The sequence below is a fragment of the Acinonyx jubatus genome, chromosome F2, assembly GCF_027475565.1.
Source record: "Acinonyx jubatus isolate Ajub_Pintada_27869175 chromosome F2, VMU_Ajub_asm_v1.0, whole genome shotgun sequence".
Taxonomy (NCBI): Eukaryota; Metazoa; Chordata; class Mammalia; order Carnivora; family Felidae; genus Acinonyx; species Acinonyx jubatus.
In genome coordinates, this window is record NC_069394.1 from 36,485,334 (window position 1) to 36,505,649 (window position 20,316).

Here is a 20,316-nt window from a genome sequence, read left to right on the forward strand (position 1 = left end):
ATGGGCAGTGAAAAGTTATACTGTTGGGTACTATAGGCAGCAGAAGGTAAGAATGGATACTAGATAGGCAGCCGATGTGTCCACTACAATGACACTGGGCATCTGAGGATAGAAAAACACATATAGGGACGCCTGGATGGCTCAGTCGGTTAAACGTCTGACTTCAGCTAAGGTCGTGATCTCATGCTTGGTGAGTTTGAGTCTCACGTCAGGCTCTGCGCTGACAGCTGGGAGCCCACTTCAGATTCTCTTGCTCCCCCCTCCCCGTGCCTCCCCAGCTTGCGTGCATGTGCGTGCTCTCTCTCTAGAAAATAAACATAAAAGAAAAACACAGAATTAGTTTTAGATCAAAATGGTATGTTAAGTTCATATTTCAGCACATGGCCATAATTGATCAAACATAAAAAGAGGAAGCCAGAAAGATGTAGTCAGAGCAGTAAATAAATTAAACATGGGGTGAGCCCTGCTTCTCTCTCTCTCTCTCTCTCTCCCCCTCTCCCCCCTCCCCCCTCCCTTTCCCTCCCTCTCTCACTTCTCACTCCCTTTATAAAAGTAAAAGCAAAAAGTAAAGTAAAAACACCAGGTGACAAGTGGAGCTGCAGCTGTTCTGGAGGTGGGCAGTGGTGGGCAAGAATTTGGCTCCTGCTGGGTGCTGAGGGTTGAAAATGCTCCGCACAAGGCAGAGGTGGAGTAGGGTTAAGTAGGGTTACAGCTTCAAGTCAAGGCCTTGGGTAGAGATTCCCAGAGCACAGGAGGAGTCCCAGTAAAACTGTTGGCTGCTGCCCGAACCAGATGGCTTCAGGAAGCTGGACCTGGCAAGGCACAACATGGCAGTCTCCCGGCCAGGAACTGAACTGGACTTTGGCTCTGGAACTAAGTCTGTAATAGCCCCACTATCACTGAGAGACAAGAGCTCAAACTTACCTTTTATAAGACCTGGTTCTGAACTACATTCCCAGGTGGCAAGGCAGAGGCAGCTCTCAGAGGGAGTAAGCACAGGGGGAGAAGGAATGGGGAACAGAAACAACTAAACCTTTGTCTCAAAATAAGCTTGCAGCACCAATTCCAAAAGGAATGAAGATCTAATGCTAAGAAAAGCTCACCCAGTGATACTAGCATTGGAACACAAATTCAATTCTGATGTAAAGAATTTTAGGAAACCATCCAACAGACTTGTGTCTATATGCTGAAAGAGAAAAAGGATTCATTTATTAAAAATGAACAGTAAATTATGAAACAAAAAGTAACAAGAACAGGTGGAGATGAAGAATTAATTACAACTCTGAGAAATGAAAAGTTACAGTAGTTGAAATCCTTTTTTATCGTTTTACTTATTTTTTATTTTATTTATTCTCAAGTTGGCTAACATAAAGTGTAGTCTGGCTTCAGGAATAGCTTCCGGTGATTTGTCACTTAAATCCACCCAGTGCTCGTCCCAACAAGTGCCCTCCTTAATGCCCATCCCATTTTCCCCACTCCCATCAACCCTCAATATATTCTCTGTATTTAAGTGGCTCTTATGGTTTGCCTCCCTCTGTTTTTATCTTATTTTTCCTACCCTTCCTCTATGTTCATCTGTTAAGTTTCTCAAATGCCACATGAGTGAAATCATATGATCTTTCTCTGACTTATTTTGCTTATTTCTATCCACATTGTTGCAGATGACAAGATTTCATTCTTTTTCATTGCCAAATAGTATTCCATTGTATGTATATACCACATCTTTATCCATTCGTCAGTTGATGGACATTTGGGCTCTTTCCATAATTTGGCTATTGTTGATAGTGCTGCTATAAACATTGGGGTGCATGTGCCCCTTTGAATCCACACTCCTGTATCCTTTGGATAAATTCCTAGTAGTGCAGTTGTTGGGTTGTAGGGTAATTCTATTTTTAATTTTTTGAGGAACCTCCACATTGTTTTCCAGAGTGGCTGTACCAGCTTGCATTCCCACAACAGCACAAGAGGGATCCCCTTTCTCCACATGCTCACAAACATCTGTTGTATCCTGAGTTGTTAATTTTAGCCACTCTGACCAATATGAGGTGTTGTCTCAGTGTGGTTTTGATTTGTATTTCCCTGATGATGAGCGATGTTGAACATCTTGTCACGTGTCTGTTTTCCATCTGGGTGTCTTCTTTGGAAAAGTGTCTATTTCATGTCTTCTGCCCATTTCGTCACTGGATTATTTGTTTTTCAGGTGCTGAGTTTGTTAAATTCTTTATAGATTTTGGATACTAATCCTTTTAATCTGTCATTTGCAAATATCTACTCCCATTTCGTCAGTTGCCTTTTTTGCTGATTGTTTCCTTTGCTTTGCAGAGGTTTTTTATCTTGATGAGGTCCCAGTTGTTCATTTTTGCTTTTATTTCCCTTGCCTTCAGAGACATGTCAAGTAAGAAGTTGCTGTGGCCAAGGCCAAAGAGGTTGCTGCCTGTTTTCTCCTGTAGGATTTTGATAGTTTCCTGTCTCACATTTAGGTCATTCATCCATTTTGAATTTAATTTTTGTGTATGGTGTAAAAAAGTGGTCCGGTTTCATTCTTCTGCATGTCACTGTCCAGTTCTCCCAGCACCATATGCTAAAGAGACTGTCTTTTTTCCATTGGGTACTCCCTCCTGCTTTGTCAAAGATTAGTTGGCCATATATTTGTGGGTCCATTTTTGGGTTCTCTATTCTATTCTATTGTGTCTGTTTTTGTGCCAGTACCATACTGTCTTGATGATTACAGCTTCGTAATACAGGCTAACGCCTGGGATTGTGATACCTCCAGCTTTGGTTTTCTTTTCTAACATTACTTTGGCTATTTGGGGTCTTTTGTAGTTTTTTACAAGTTTTAGGATTGTTTTTTCAAGCTCTGTGAAGAGTGCTGGTGCAATTTTGATTGGGATTGCATTGAATGTGTAGATTGCTTTAGGTAGTATCGACATTTTAACAGTATTTGTTCTTCTAATCCATGAGCATGGAATGTTTTTTCATTTCTTTGTGTCTTCTTCAGTTTCTTTCATAAGCTTTCTGTAGTTTTCAGTGTACAGATCTTTTACGTCTTTAGTTAGGTTTCTCCCTAGTTATTTTATGTTTTTTATGCAATTGTAAATGGGATTGATTCCCTGATACCTCTTTCTGTTGCTTCATTATTGGTGTGTAGAAATGCAGCTGATTTCTGTACATTGATTTTATATTCTGTGACTTTGCTAAATTCTTGTGTCAGCTCTAGCAGTTTATTTGGTGGAGTCTTTTGGGTTTTCCATGTCGAGTATCATGTCATCTGCAAAGGATGAAAGTTTGGCTTCTGTTTTGCCAGTTTGGATGCCTTTTATTTCATGTGGTTGTCTGATTACTGAAGCTAGCACTTTCAACACTATGTTAAACAACAGTGTTGAGAGTGAACATCCCTGTCATGTTCCTGATCTTAGTGGGAAAGCTCTCAGTTTTTCCCCATTGAGAATGATATTAGCTGTGGACCTCTCATATATGGCTTTTATGATGTTAAGGTATGTTCCTTCTATCCTGACTTTCTTGAGGGTTTTTATTAAGAAGGGATGGTGTATTTTGTCAAATGCTTTTTCTGCATCTGTTGACAGGATCATATGGTTCTTATCCTTTCTCCTTTTAATGTGAAGTATCATGTTGATTGATTTGCAAGTGTTGAACCAGCCCTTCAGCCCAGGAATGAGTCCCACTTGATCATGGTGAATAATTCTTTTAATCTACTGTTGAATTCAATTTGCTAGTATCTTATTGAGAACTTTTGCATCCAGGTTCATCAGGGATATCGCCTATAATTCTCCTTATTAGTGGACTCTTTGTCTGGTTTTGGAATCATCGTAATGCTGGCTTCATAGAATCATTCTGGAAGCTTTCCTTATGTTTCTGTTTTTTGGAACAGTTTGAAAAGAATAATTATTAACTCTTCTTTAAATGTCTGGTAGAATTCCCCTGGGAAACCATCTGGCCCAGGACTCTTATTGGGAGATTTTTGATACCCAGTTCAATTTCTTCACTGTTCAAATTTTTCTTCACTGGGACTGTTCAAATTTTCTGTTTCTTCCTGTTTGAGTGTTGGTAGTGTGTGGGTGTCTAGAAATTTGTCCATTTCTTCCAGATTGTCCAATTTGTTGACATATAATTTTTCAGAGTGTTCTCTAATAATTGCTTATATTCTGTGGTGTTGGTTGTCATCTCTCCTGTTTCATTCCTGATTTTATCTATTTGGGTTTTCTCTCTTTTGAGAAGTCTAGCCATGGGTTTATCAATTTTGTTCATTCTTTCAAAAAACCAGTTCTTAGATTCATTGATGTGTTCTACTGGTTTTTTGTTTGTTTGTTTTTTGGTTGTTGTTGTGTTTTTGTTTTTGTTTTGTTTGCTTCTATATTATTTCTGCTCTCATATTTATTATTTCTGTTCTTCTGCTGGCTTTGGACTTTCTTTGCTGCTGCCTTTGTAGCTCCTTTAGGTGGAAAGTTAGGTTGTGTATTTGGGACCTTTCTTGCTTCTTGAGATAGGCCTGAATTGCAATGTATTTTCCTCTTACAACTGCCTTTGCTGCATCCCAAAGGGTTTGGACTGTCATGTTTTCATTTTCACTTGCTTCCATATATTTTTTAATTTCTTCTTTAATTGCCTGGTTGACCATTCATTCCTTAGTAGGATGTTATTTAACCTCCCTGTATTTGGAGGCTTTCCACATTTTTTTCTTGTAGTTAATTTCAAGTTTCATGGCAGTGTGAGCTGAAAATATGCATGATATGATCTCAGTCTTTTTATACTTGTTGAGGGCTACCTTGTAACCCAGTGTGTGATCTGTTTTGGAGAATGTTCATGTGCACTCGAGTAGAATGTGTATTCTACTTTAGGATGAAAAGTTCTGAATATATCTGTTAAATCCATCTGGTCCAATGTGTCATTCAGATCTGTTGTTTCCTTATTGATTTTCTGCGTGTATGATCTGTTCGTTGTTGTAAGTGGAGTATTAAAGTCCCGTACAATCATGGTATTATTATGTATACATTTGTTTATGGTTGTGATTGATTTATGTATTTGGGTGCTTTCACATTGGGGGCATGAACATTTACAATTGTTAGCTCTTGATGGATAGACTCCTAAATAATCATATAATGCCCTTTTTCATCTCTTGTTACAGTCTTTGTTTTAAAATCTAGTTTGTCTGACATAAGTATGGCTACTCTGGCTTTCTTTTGCCATCCAGTAGCATGATAGATGGTTCTCCATCCCCTCACTTTCAATCTGCAGATGTCCTTAGGACTAAAATGAGTCTCTTGTAGGCAGCATATAGATGGATCTTGTTTGTTTTGGGTTTTGTTTTTGTTTTTCTTTTTGTTTTTATCCATTCTGATACCCTGTGTCTTTTGATTGGGATATTTAGTCCATTTACATTCAGAGCGATAATTGAAAGATATGTATTTAGTGTCATTGTGTTAACTATAGGTTTCATGCTTGTGGTAATGTCTCTTGTCCTCTGTAGTCTTTGCTACTTTTCACTCACAGAGTCCCCATTAGGATCTCCTGCAGGGCAGGTTTAGTGGTCATGAACTCCCTTAGTTTTTGTTTGTCTAGGAAAGCCTTTATCTCTCCTTCTATTCTGAACGACAGCCTTACTGGATAAAGGATTCTTGGCTGCATATTTTTCCTATTCACCACATTGAATATTTCCTTTCACTCCCTTCTGGCCTACCAAGTTTCAGTGGGCAGGTCTGCTACTACCCTTATGTGTCTACCCTTGTAGGTTAAGGCTCTTTTTTCCCTAGCTGCTTTCAGAATTCTCTCTTTATCTTTGTATTTTGCCAGTTTCACTATGATGTGTTGTGGTATTGACCTGTTTTGTTGATTTTGAAAGGAGTTCTCTGTGTCTCTTGGACTTGGATGCCTGTTTCCTTCCCTAGATTAGAGAAGTTCTCAGCTATAATTTGTTCAAATAAACCTTCTGCCCCTTTCTCTCTCTCTTCTTCTGGAACTCCTATGATACCGATATTATTTTGTTTCATTGAATCACTTAGGTCTCTAATTCTTCCCTCGTGGTCTAGTAATTTCCATTCCCTCTTTTTTTCAGCTTCATAATTTTCCATAATATCATCATCTATTTCACCTGTTCTCTCCTCTGTTTCTTTTATCTTTGCCGTTACTGTCTCTAGTTTATTTTGTGTCTCATTTATAGCATTTCTTATTCATCATGACTATTTCTTAGCTCTTTAGTCTCTGTAGCAATAGATTCTCTGCTGCTTTCTATGCTTTTTTCAAGCCCAGCTATTAGTCTTATGACTGTTATTCTGAATTCTTCTTCAGATATATTGTTTATACCTGTTGTGAGAAATTCTCTGGCTGTCATTTCTTGATGGATTTTCTTATGAGAATTCTTCTGTTTCATCATTTTGGCTAGGTTTTTGTCTTTTGTGTGTTTTAATAGCTTGTTGTGTGTCCTGCACATACTACTGCAAGTACTCCTGCAATTACTACTATATTAAAAATGGGTCATACACTGTCCAAGGCCTGGCACTTCAGGAAGTGTTTTTCACAGTGCGTTGTGTTTCGACTGCTCTATCCAATTGGTCAGTCCTCTGCAAAACTCCTCCTTGCTTGTAGTGGTGGAGCGTTTGGACCTTCCACCAGGTGTGCTTTGATTTGTTGGTTGAAGTAAGCCTGGAAAAAAGGAAAGGGGGGTGGGGAGCCTGATCCCATACAAAGAGAAAGACAAAAGGGACAGAAAAAAGACCAAGCAGAGAATAAACAACAACAACAAAACCCAAAAACCTATAAGGCTTAATGCAGAGAGAGAGAGAGAGAGAGAGAGAGAGAGAAAGGAAAATAAAGGAGACATAGAAAAGGTATAAAAAGAATAGAGTAAAAATGCCTAATTAAACAAACAAAATAGAAAAAAATTATATATATAATAAGATTTGACCAAAAACCAAATCAGAAACTATGAGCCTGATTTCAAAAGAAAAAAAGTATAGGGTAGAAAGAAAAAGAAGAAAAGCAAAAGACAGACTAACACACAAAAACGCAAGACAGTGGTCTGTTGGTGCCTGGGACCAGTGGCTGTGCTCCTGTGGAGAAGAGGCCATCTGGTTGGCTCAGTGTCAGTCCTACTCCAGTAGGTGAGCAGTTACCAGGCACAGAGGGGCAGGGTTTGATGTAAGTGTCCCGCCTCCACTGGGGGAGCTCTGCTGCTCCCTGAAACCCCACCATGTTGGCGATGGGGATCGAAATGGCAACACCCCAATCTCTCCTCCCCAGACTGGGTGTTTCAAACCACACTGTTCAGGCAACCCTCACAAGTAGCGTGGGCAGTCAGCTTGTCCTGCTCCACAGTCCCCTGTGCCTCCTAGGTGCTCGGCTGGGATTCAAAACCCGATGTCTTAAAGGGCCCTACACCAACTGGATCCTGTTTTGGTACATAGCGCCACTCAACCCTGCCGATAAAAGGCCTTTGGCTGGTGCCTGTGGGGTCTTTTGTCCTTGGGGAGGCAATACACCCTCTTCCCACCATACTCAAGGGAGGGGTCTGTTCTCTCCCAGTGCACCCGGGAGCCCCTGAGATCACTGCTGCACCCTGGGGGTGGCTCCCCTCCCCCACAGGAGCACACACATGGCAGTGTCAAAGAAAAGTCATGCAGTCTGCTGTCCACAGAAGTGTTTCTCATGCCCTAACACAATACCGCAATTCCAGTCTCCCGGTCCCTTTTGTCTCTCCACAGAAGGGGTTTGCTCTCCTCTGTGCCTACTCTGATAAAACAGAGATCTCCCCCAATTCACATACACACACCTCAATCTGGCCAGGCTGTCTCCCTCCACCTATGGAGATCCTTCTGCCACTCTGCAGATTGATTCCCTGGATGTTCCACATGATTTGACCTCAGTACAGCTGTGTTGGAGGGAGGAGGAAAATCCCAGTCCCGCTACTTCTCCACCACCTTAACGCCTCCCTCGAGATCCTTTTCTAAAGTGTAATAACCATTTAGACTCCAACCAGCCTGAGCATAAGTGAATTAGAAGAAGGTGCTAGAAACTGCACCTAGAATGTAGCATAGAAGAACTTTTTTTTTTTTTAAGTAAAGGATAAATTGAACATTGAGTTTCCAGCACATATCTAATAGGAAGATAGGGTTGAAAAGCTCTATTTGAAGAGAATTCGCCAGAATTCTAGAAAGGCATGAGTGCTTTACATTACAAATACATTATGAATCCCTAACATGATAAATAAATCCTCCCACGTAGACCTTAGTGAAACTGTAGAACATTAAGCAGAAAGTGAAAATTTTTAAACCAAACAAAGAAAAAAAGACATTCCTACGCAAGAACAACAATTAGACTGAGGCAGACATCTCCTGGCCATAATAGATGCCTGGAAGCGTTAGAGCGAGAGCTTCAAAGTGCTAATGCAAAGTAACTAGCAACTATAGCCTCATGATCACCTCAAAAGAATAAAGTCAAAATCGAGCCATTTGCAAATTTGCAAAGACTGGGACAGGTTACTGCTCACAGATCCTCACTGAAAGAAGTGGAGAAGTGAACTTCAGCTAGAAAGAAGAATGAATCCAGAGGGGAGGCATGGGATTTTTTTGAAAAAGAATATGATTGATAGGGGCCCCTGGGTGGCTCAGTCAGTTAAGCGTCCGACTTCGGCTCAGGTCATGATCTCACAGTTCCTGAGTTCGAGCCCCTCATCGGGCTCTGTGCTGACAGCTCAGAGCTGGAGCCTGCTTCAGATTCTGGGTCTCCCTGTCTCTCTGCCCCTCCCCCACTCATGCTCACTCTCTGTCTCTCTCAAAAATAAATAAACTTAAAAAAAAAAAGGAAACAAAGGTAATAATGAAAGAGATGGTAGGAAAAAAGCCAAAAAAAAAAAAAAAAAAAAGAAAGAAAAAGGTAATAAATACACAACACAAAATAAATGGTGGACATAAGTCCAAATACGTTAGAAATCATATAAAATGTAACTTGATTAAGTTCACCTATGGGAAAAAATTCTTCAAAACAGTTAAAAAGCAATCTAGTTTCCTGCTGTTTACCAGACATGCATGGAAGACAAAAGCTATACATAAAGGTTGATATAGAAAAATATTCCCCCAAAGTTATAAACATAGAAAGCTAAATAATATCAAATGTTGAGGCAAGAAACATTAATAGGAAGAAGCACATTAATAAAAGTCTTCCAGGAAGATAGGGCAGTAGTGCATGTACCTAAATATAGTCTCAAAATGTAATCCAAAATTAGATGGGATTACAGAAATAACTGATAAAGCCACAATTCCTGGGGGAAAATTGTAACATTGCTTTCAGAAACTAGTATATCAGATGGCAAAATATTGGAAGAATGTAGAACATTTGCACAACAAAAGTAACTAGATTGATCAAATTTATATCGAGAGTAGAATCCTGTCTTCAACTAATATTCATACATTCTTTTCAGATATATATGGCACATTAACCAAAAGGAAGTCAATAAATTTTAATAAATTCTTGCCCAAAGGCCCATTTTCTTTTACCACAATGCAAATGAATTAGAAATTAACAAAAAGTTTTTCAAATCTCATGTTTGGGTATTTCAAATGCATTTCTATGTAATTAATAGGTTAAAGAAGACATCGCAGAAAATATATATTTAAACAACAATGTGAAATACTACATGTGAAAGTCAGTAGGGTCCAGTTGACACTTCAGTGTAAATTTATAGATTTAAATAAATGTGTTGGAAGAGTAAAAGTGAGTTAAGGGTACAAATCAAGGTAGAAAAAGAAACCACAAAACTTAAAGTAGAAAAAATAAATATATAACAAATTAACAAAAGAGAAACCAGAACCAGAAGCAATAAAACAGCAGACCTGGTTCTTGAAAAATTAAATATACAAGGGTGCCTGCGTGGCTCAGTTAAGCGGCCGACTTCGGCTCAGGTTATGATCTCACGGTTTGTGGGTTTGAGCCCCGCATCAGGCTCTGTGCTGACAGCTCAGAGCCTGGAGCCTGCTTCAGATTCTGTTTCTCCCTCTCTCTCTGCTCCTCCCCCACTCATGCTGTGTCTCTCTCTCAAAAATAAACATTAAAAACTTTTTTAAAAAAACTAAATATACAAACTTCTATCAATAACAATCTAGGAAAGAAAAAACAAGGAAAAGCACACACACACACACCCACACCCACCCACCCACCAAGAAAACCACCGGAAACAAGAAAGGAAACAATACAGATATAATAGGGATTTTTTAGTCACGAGAGTATATAATGAATAACTTTATGCCAATAAATTTGAAAACTACAAAGGTTAGCAGTGGCTGTGGGTCATGAATTTGAAAGTGACTTAGCTGAATGGTTTAAACTCAGAGTGTTTCAGTCAAGATTTCAGCCTGGGCTAGTCATCTGAAGGCTTGGCTGGGTCTGGAGGATCTTTTCCAAGGTAGCTCACTCACGTGACTGTTGGCAAAGAGCTTCAGTTCCTTGCTGTCTAGTGACAATGCTTCATCACACAAACCTCTGTAGGACTGCTTGGGTGTCCTCATGACACGGCAGCTGGCTTTTTTCAGAATCATCCATGAGAGAGTAAAGAGGAGGCTTCATTGTCTAATTTATGACCTATCTTGGAAGCCACTTCTACTATATCCTATTTGCTAATAGTGAATTAATAAGCCCATACTCAGGGGGAGGGGATTTTGACTCCTCCTCTTGAAGAAAGGTGTAGTAAAGAATTTGCGGGCATGTTTTTAAACTAACACACTGTACTTATGTAAGTGATATGGTAATTCAACAAAGAAAATTCAAGAGAACCTATAAATGTATTAATAGAGTTAGTAAGAATTCAGCAAGGTTGCTGATGTGAGTCAACACATATGTATCAGTTTCATTCTTAGTACTAGTAATAACAAAACTGTAATAAAGACCTCAATCATAAGCAGAAATAAAGACAATAAGTTATTTAAAAATAAAATTTGTAAAAGATGTATAAGACCTTAATGGAGAAAATTATAAAAATGTATTAAAAGGTACCAAAGAATACCAAAGATACCAAAGAATATCCAGATATTCCATGTTATCTGGGTATGACTTGCAGTAAATATAATTTCCAGTAAGGTTTCTGTCATACATGACAAAATAATCCTGACATTCAGATGGGATAGAAAATGGCAAATAATTGTTATAATGTTTTTGAAGAACAAGGTTGGGAGACTTGCCACATAAGATACCAAGAACTATGATGAAGCCAAAGTGATTAAAACAGTGTGATATTGGCACATATATATCCCGTAGACTATTAGAACAGAATAGAGACCTGGCAACAGACATACACGGACAGAAATTTGTTGTATATTAAACTACATTGTCCACTATTGTGTCTATTTAAATTTTAAATGTAAAGTGCCTAGCATTAATAACTACAGTACTGGTTCTCAGCATCCTGGTGTGCTAGTATTTTTCATGATACATTTTTGTCGAGCTTAGCGTTATTTTTTAAAACCTTTAAGTATTTATGTCTTGGGACATACCAAGGGAATTATATGAAGAGTCATGTTGCTATTAAAACTTGAGATCCTTAGTCACTAACCACCCTTTCTCACGTTGGTCACAGCGACCTGGTAGGTCTGGGCAGTCTGTAAAAATAGTTTCTTAGGAAACTGATATAGGGATTTGCCAGCCCTATTCCCATTTCTGAAAGATTCTCTAGAACTCTGAATACATAGACTTAAACTGAGCCAACTCATGGATCTGCCATTTTAACAGGAGATGCTTTCTGTTAAGCCAGGTCTCAGTCGGAAAGAAGATTGCTATAATTCATTGTCCCTTTCACTTGGGATTACTATGCTGTTGAACAAGCTATCAGGACTGCTGATTCAGCTGTGCCTTAGAATATTGGCATTTCCCACATCTTAGGTTCCTAAGTGGCATCACGAGAAAAGCCCCAGCCAAAACAACTTCTTCCTGTAATCCTTATTTTTATCCTCACAAACTGGCCTAGAAAATTTAGGGGAAAAAAGTCCCTATTTCTCTTTCTTGAACCTAGAGTCATTTCTAAGTATGTCACTCTCTACTTTCTTTTCTCTGGGTATCAGAAGATGCCTTCCCAAAATAGGTTGCCTCCAGTCCAAAGAAGGGGTGGCAGGAAAGGAAACAAAGGTTTCCTTTAAAGTCTCAGACACTTCTCAACCCTTTACTCGCTTCCTACCAAAGTTCTTAACTTCAATTCTTATTTCCAGTAGGGAGAAATAGGAAATGCTTCACACCCCAAATGGTGGTCCTTTTTTGCCTATAAATAAACGTGCCATTTTTAGAGGCTATTTGGTAAGTTGGTTCCTTAGTCTTTCTTCAGTTGGTTTTTCATTGTGTCTCCTTATTTACCAGGGCCCCTGGAAGTTGAAATGAGTCGGGTAGGATGTGGGTCTAATAATGTGTAAGGAGCTCTTGCATTTTAAGGGTTGTCTTAGGCCGTAAATGTAAGCAGTATGGAGCTCTAGACTACGGTGATTCATATAGCTTCACACGCAACCAGAGGACACCTCAGAGATGTCTACTGGATCCTCTGTGGGGTTGCAGGGCGTAGGGAGGGCCTTGTCCGCCCTGTGTCACTAGAATGGGTATTTTGCACGAAGGGTGCAGGACATGCTAGCACCCATCTGGTGCACAATTTAAAGCATTAGGTGCAGACAGATGACAATAGAATTGTGATAAACATTATGTTGTGTAGATGATGTATGTTTTATTTTCACTGTGGATCCTGAATGGAGCTAGAACCTTGAGAATAAGGGCTGGTTTGTAAAGTAGCCTATGAAGTTACAGCCTCTCTGGTTCTCAGTATCCTTATCTGTAAAATAAGGAGATTGCGTTGAATAATCCTGAATGGGCCTCCTGGCTGTAGAAACTTCATGGAAGAATTTAAGTTTCTCCTGAGAACACTTGTGCCTTCAAACTATTTGATGTGAATCTGATATAAATTTTGTGAACTATTTAGAAAATAAGGAATAACTTACAAAAAGTTGTAGTGCCCGTATTTTTTAAGTAACACCAAATAAATGAATAAGTAGGAACATCACTTTTTTAGCACTTCAGTTTTGTGTAAACGAAATCTGCTATGGTGGGTTTGAGATTTAGATTTCTGAATAATCCTAGAGTCGTCATTTATACTATTAATTTACTTTAATTTTACTTTAAAAATTAATTTTTTTAATTGAGGTATAATTGATGTACAGCATTATGTTAGGTAAACTTTTTTTTAAGAGAGAGAGGGCACGAGCGGGGAAGGGGCAGAGAGAGAGGGAGACACAGAATCCGAAGTAGGCTCCAGGCTCTGAGCTGTCAGCACAGAGCTCTAGGTGAGGCTTGAACTTGTGAACCACAAGGTCATGATCTGAGCTGAAGTCAGACGCTTAGATGACTGAGCCACCCAGGCGCCCCTAAACTTTTTTTTAAAAGGAACATTGAGCTTCATCCCAACTCTGAATTTTCACTAATTAAGGATTATTGAGAATTATAATGGTAAGTAACGGTGAAATGAAACAGAGAGGGGTGCACCTGGCTGGCTCAGTCAGCAGAGCATGGGATTCTTGATCTCAGGGTTGTGAATTTGAGACCCACGTCGGGTGTAGAGATTACTAAAAATAAATAAAGAAACTTAATTTAAAAAACAACTTAAAAAAAAATGAAATGAAACAAAGAGAAACTTACAAGCACTCCCTCTTGCTTTATTCCCGTCCTAGATGCTAAAGTTGCAGTTGAAGCCCAGGTGGGCCACAAGGTGGCACCATTAGGTCATATAAATAAAGTGCTGCTGTTGTAGATAAAACTGGTATTTTTAAAAATCACTTTATTACAAAAATAATACATGTGCATGAAAGACTTCAGATTGACTTCCCAGTGCTTATTTAATATACTTATTATATAATTACAAAATATAAGCTGAAGACTTCCTATGGGGGAAGGTCCCTTGCTAAGAATTTTAAACGGCGTAAAATTGGCACAGTAAAGATTTTGGAAAATACTGAAAAGTATTAGAATAGAATAAAATATCCAGGATACCAGTACACCCTTTGGAAACAATTAATTTTATTTATTTTAAGCCAATATCTTTTCAAAAGTTGAATTGTAACTAAATTTTAATAATGCAAAACTATAAGTAATACAAACATCAGAGGAAATGTATATCGGAAATCCTTATTTGGTGTTTTTTTATTTTCTGATGGAGAAAGAGAAGTTTAGACAAGCATTTTCTCATTATCCCAATGAGTAAGAGATATTTGAGAATAATGAGTCCAGGAATTTAGTCACTTCCTATAAAGTAGAAAATATTTCCAAATATTTTGTGGTTGTTTTCTCACACTTAGAAAGGATTTTTTTGAGATGATTGCAAAGAGTTAATTCATAATGTACGGCTGAATGTTTCCTCTAAGCATGTGATCAATACTTCCTGTAAAGAAACATTTCCAGGTATTTATTGGGTTTTTTCGCAGTTTGAAAACTTTACTTTGCATGAGCTGTTTGAAAGGAGTTAATTCAGAGTGTGTGGGCTAGACTAATGTTTCCCTTCATGTAATCTTTGAGGAAAAAGTTTCCAAACTATTTCATTATATGGAAAAGAATTTTATGAAACCAAACTTAATGCCATAGGTTTTTTTGCCCATAAAATGAGGATAATGATAATACTTACCTTAAGGGTTTATATGAGGATTAAATCAGGTATTCCAGGAAAAACACTTAAATAGTGCCTGGAATGTAATAACTTGGTAAATGTTAAATATTTTCTATCTCATTTTGCTAAGCAGTTGCTGCATAGTAATAGCAGACATATAAATAAATCCTTGTTTTTTTTATCAGTAAGTTTTCTTTCCTAAGAACCACTACTAAGTAATACCTGATTAGCCTACTTCCAATTATTATATGGACTTAAAAATAAAGAACTGGCCTCTAGTAGCATTCTGTAGTTCACACATTTCAAATCAACCTCACCTTTATTTCATTAATAAGGCTTTAATTATGAAGTAATTGAAGAAATCACAGAATTAAGAATTTTATTTTAGAGAGAGAGTGTGTGCATAAGTGGAGAGCGACAGAGGGAGAAGGAGAGAGAGAATCTCACTCAGTCTCACGACCATGAGATCTTGACCTGAGCTGAAATCAAGAGTTGGAAGCTTAAGTGACTGAGCTACCCAGGCGGCCCAAGGATTTTAAATAAATCAAATTAGTCTTGGAAATACCACAAAATTACATATAAAGTAAAAATGTATCTGTAGCAGATCCAGATCTATCTTAAAATTACTCTTTGAACTTCTGTCAATTATTTTTGAGACTCAGAAGTAAAATTCAGAAGGTTCTACTTATAAACTTCCTCCTTCCCATGTTCTTCGTGGTGCTGCAGTATCCTGAAAGGGTAGTATTCTCAGTTCTTTTTAAAAAATTTATTTCCATGCTTTCAGAAGAGGGCTACCCTTTTCCTTTTTTGAAGCTCAAAATAAATATCCATATATTTTGCCTTTATTTTGGACAGATACCTCAAAGGTTAAGAATTGAGATCCTCATCATATGATCTATGAGAATTTATTTCCCAGGGTCTTCTAAGACAGCTTCCAAAAAAATGGATATACAAGGATTCTATAAAAGGGATCCTAACTAAAGTGAACTGTAGTTTAAGATTAACGGAACAGCAGAATCTTTGAAGTTTTATAGTGAGTAAAGCAAGTGTTGCATCAGGATTGCTGTCAAAGTAAAACTGTTTGTTCATAAATTAGACTAGTTCCACAGCCAGATGTTACAGCCAGATCCATCTGTGTCCCATCTTTTAAGTACATTGCCTGTGAACCCATTATGATAGTCAAATTTTGACCAGAAATGTTATTTTAAAACTCTCTTAGACTGTTTTGGTTGGCTTAAAATGTCAGCTTAAATGTGTGTGATGGAAAAATATGGAACAAAAATTTTTTTAATGTGCTAAGGAATTTAATAAAATTATGGAAAATTATAGAATGTAACCATTAAAAATTAAAAATTAAGAATTGTTTTGGAAGACTGGTAACATGGACGTATGTTCACAATACAGTAAGTAAAAAAGTTTAACATTTGTATTTAGAGTATGAATTAAATATATATTCATACAGAGAAAAAAGGCTGGAGGATCATAGCACCCAAAATAGTAATAATAGTTATTTTTAGTTGGTAGGTAGCATTATGGGTAACTTTTATTTTCTTCTCTTTGCTCATATTCATATTTTGTAAAAATTTATAACAAAATGTAGAATTAGTCATAAGAAAAAATGTTACCTTAAAATCTTGTTAAGATGAACTTAATTGAGTGTATAACCCACAAAGAATTCTTGGATTCTCCCAAGTCTAGATTTCAAAAAAAATGTGCCAGGCACTATGTCATCTACAAGGATACACAGATCAGATCCATTTTTTGCATTCTAGAGACGAGTTCTGGCAGGAAGTTTTGCAAACAGTTGTGAACAAACAACTAAGCTTTGTATGAACCATTTTCTACTGATTTTCTTAATTGTGTAGAGGTGGCACGGCCTATTCGAGATCTTGCAGACTCAATTTGAAGCCACTTCCAGCAGTGCGGCCGTAGACTCATTAACCTCTCTGAGCCTTGGAAATTATTAAGAGCACTCTGTTAGAGAAACATAGCTATTGAAGATAAGCAGACAAGAAACACATTATTAATGTTTTGGGAAGGAATTAAATTTTTGTTACAATTTTTACTTGGACAGAGCTAGATTTCTTTTAGATACGGCTTTTTTCCCTTGCCCACTATCTGTGGATCTGTGCAGCGCTTGGGTTTTAAGAACAGTCATTCTAAAGTGCTAGCAGTTCGGATTTAATGACTCCATTGGAAGTTCTTATTTTATGGTTCTTTGAGGTTATTTTTATATTTTAAAACAACTGTATCCTTTTAAAAGGTTAAGAATAACCACATGAGGTATAGAGAATCCAGATTTGGGTTTCCATTTGCTGTATACCGCTCAGTTTTAGTACTTCCCTCTGACATTAGAAAATGTAGGCAGTCAGATCTGAAAATGCGTCTCTCTCCAGGTATGCCATTTTTCCCGTGCATTTTGCTGAAGTGTCTGCTGCTTTGATCTCTGATCAAAGTTGCTATGTAAGCATAATGTCAGTCCATTTGAACCAGGAATGTAGCACTTAGTCTTGCCTTTTCCCAGTGGCCTTTCAAAATGAAAAATAAATCAATACATTATGTATGTATGTATTGGATATAGAAAAACAATTTAAAGTTAGGTTTAATAAGTATATATTAAAATACAACAGATTTTCTCCATTAGTTCTTAACCATCAAGAATACTATCTTAAATTTCTATAGATGTGATCCAATATTAACAAAAGAAAAGTAGAGAAAGATTATTAACTAGAACTTCCCATCAAGTCAGTGACTCACATGCTTCCACTAAAACCTCCTTATTGTTTTGTTACTTGGATTGAGACAAGCACTGTGTGGTGCTGGGAGCCCTTGTTACTGACACCTAGGTGACTACCTCATCCCAAAGGATGAGTGGCTCCAGCCTCATGAAGTCTCTTAGGTGGTGCCACAGAGCATGGAGTTAGGAGTTTTAAATGTTAGGCTGTGCCAGCCCTTCAAGACTTACCCCCAGAGTCCTGCTTTTCACAGTCCCAGGGAATTAGTCTCTGAACCAGTCACTGTCTCTCATGGACACTAGGAGCTAGGAACTAGGCTATGGTGAACAACTAGAGGATTTGGGGGGGCTTGAGTGTTCCCACTGTTGACCATTCCTGTGGATTTTTCCTCTGCCAGGAATCCGTTCTCTTTTCCTTTCTTGGAGGCCTTTACTCCCCACTAGAGGTCACCCCATTGCTGGACGGTGCTCTGTTACCAGGGGATCAATGTTCAAGGCTCCACGCAGGCTCTCTTCAGTACAGTAGAGAACTGTCTCCCCAGAGCTGTGCCTGTCCTTGGGAAGGGAGTAACTATTATCTTTTGAGTGCTTAAGTCATACAACTGACCCGGAGTCCAAACCTAGGCAGTCTGGGTCCAGATAGCATTCTGGGTGAAGTAGCCAAGTTCTTTTAACAGCCTCTGACAGTAAAAAACTGCCTCTAGAATATTATACACTCCTAACAGTAGTCCTTCAGGAAAGTCAGACTGTATCTTGTCTTTCTTCCTCCTGCTTTTCCTACCTTGAAAAGAAATCTTCACTATGCTCAGCTTTTACGTTCATTCACAGGGGAATAGACTCAGCCCTCTGTGAATCTCAAAAGATACTAGTTCCCTGTTCATACTCACACATTAGTGTTTCTAACTCTACTTGTGGAATGGTTCTTACTACACACTATCTTTGGTAAATACCAGGACCCCTGTGAATGCTTGGTCCAACAAACTCTTCGATAAATAACCTCTTAACTGTCCTGGTTGCCTGAGTCACCCAGACAGATGATCCCAAAGAAGACCTTACATTCTTTTTGTTTGTTTTGATTTTGGTTTTGTTTTGTTTTTTGTTTTTTGCATGGGGACAATAGGTACCTTCAGACTCAACTGTCTTTTGTCCAAAATCTTTAAGCCTCCATACCAGCAATTTGCACTGCTGGCCATTTATCCTAGAGAAACGAAGACTTAGGTTCACATAAAAATATGTACCCGAATGTTTTGGAAGCTTTAACACCCCAAACTGGAGACAACCAGATGTCCTTTGAAAGGTGAATGGCTAAACAAGCATACCCTGGAATGCTTCTCAGATACAGAAAAGAATCACACTATTGCTATACATAACAACCTGAATGAATCCTCAGAGAATTATGTTGAGTGAAAAAACCAACCCCAAAAGGTTACATACTGTATGGTTCCATTTATATAACATCCTTGAAATGACAGAATTGTAGAAGTAGAAGACAGGATAGTGGTTTCCAGGGGATGAAGAGGGTGGGGGTGGGAGGGAAGTAGGTGTGGCTGTAAAAGGGCAATATGAGAGAGCTTTGTGGTGATGGAAATGTTCTGTATCTTGACTATCAGCGTCTGTATCCCAGTTGTGATATTATACTATAGTTTTGTGAGATACTAACACCAGGGGAAACTGGGTAAAAGTACACAGGATCTCCTTGTATTATTTCCTAGAACTTCATCTACAATTATCTCAAAAAGTTTAATTAAAAAAATCTTTAGTCCTCCTCACCCCTTGAATAATAGTTAATAGATGTTCTCAACTTTATTCACTTTTATAACTTCTGGAGAAGCAATTAATGGATTCCTAGTGATTAAGGTGTAATTGGGGTCCAGACATTTTCTTTCAGGTTTCAAGTGTAATTAGGTCTAATGCATTTGTATGATATTAACTTTGAAATCACATAAATAAATCTGTAATTTGATCAAATGTACTGTCTTACGGGGCTTGTCTTCAAAAGAAAATGGCAGAAGCATTGTCTTTCCTGTGAATTTAAAGGAACTTTCTTGTGAATTTATTTTTAAGTTTTTATTTAAAGTCCAGTTAGTGAATAGACAGTGTAATATTAGTTTCAAGTGTACAATATACTGATTCAACACTTCCATTCAACACTTTGTGCTCCTCACAAGTGCATTCCTTAATCCCTATCACCTATTTCACCCATTCTCCCCATCCACTTCCCTTCTACTGACCAAGAAAGTTTAGGAACTTTCTTGTGAATTTAATGGGTCATTTGAGGGGGTAACTATATAATCTATAATTCTATCTCCAAATGAGAAGCAAACTTTGTCCTTTTCATAGTGTGAACCCTACTATCTTCAGACTAACACCTGCACCATTTTAACTTTAAAAATCATATATTAGAGATAAGCTCTAGTCATGAAGATTCAACCCCCAGTTGTTACAGTAAGAAAGTAAAGATACACACTGTGGGTGAACTCAGAATTTTGTTAAAGCAAATTGATTAAGTGGCTCAGTAATACGAAGTTTGTCTAAAATGGTACATATAATTTGTCAGTCCTCATCTTCCAGCCTAGCGCTGATAACCCTTATGATGCAACCTGACTTATGTATTTAAATGGAGCTTCAAAAAATACCATTAATTATTCCCATATAAGTTTACTTAAAGGAATTTGATAACAGCATGCATGACCTCTAAAAGCTTAACCTGAATTTCAGCCTGAGCTACAAATTTGAGATTTTGTACTTCTATCCTACCACTTAGTGTAGTATCTGCCATATTTGGGGCATATAGTAAATGTTTAATGAATTAACACTGATATGCTGTGGACCATACTGTCTGTGCATGACCCTACTTCCATCATCCCTCAAGAGTAGAGTCCAGTGGGGCAGACTAGGCACGCGAGATGTCCCTGAGTGCAGAGGGGAAACCTGAGTGGGTCCCAGCAAGAGC

At 38.1% G+C, this 20,316-nt stretch overlaps 1 protein-coding gene across 3 annotated transcripts in view; it reads left to right on the forward strand.

Moving 5' to 3' along the window:
- Window positions 1-20,316, forward strand: part of ANKRD46 (ankyrin repeat domain 46) — a 47,463-nt gene that overhangs the window by 8,787 nt on the left and 18,360 nt on the right. The gene's annotated exons all lie outside the window — the stretch shown is intronic.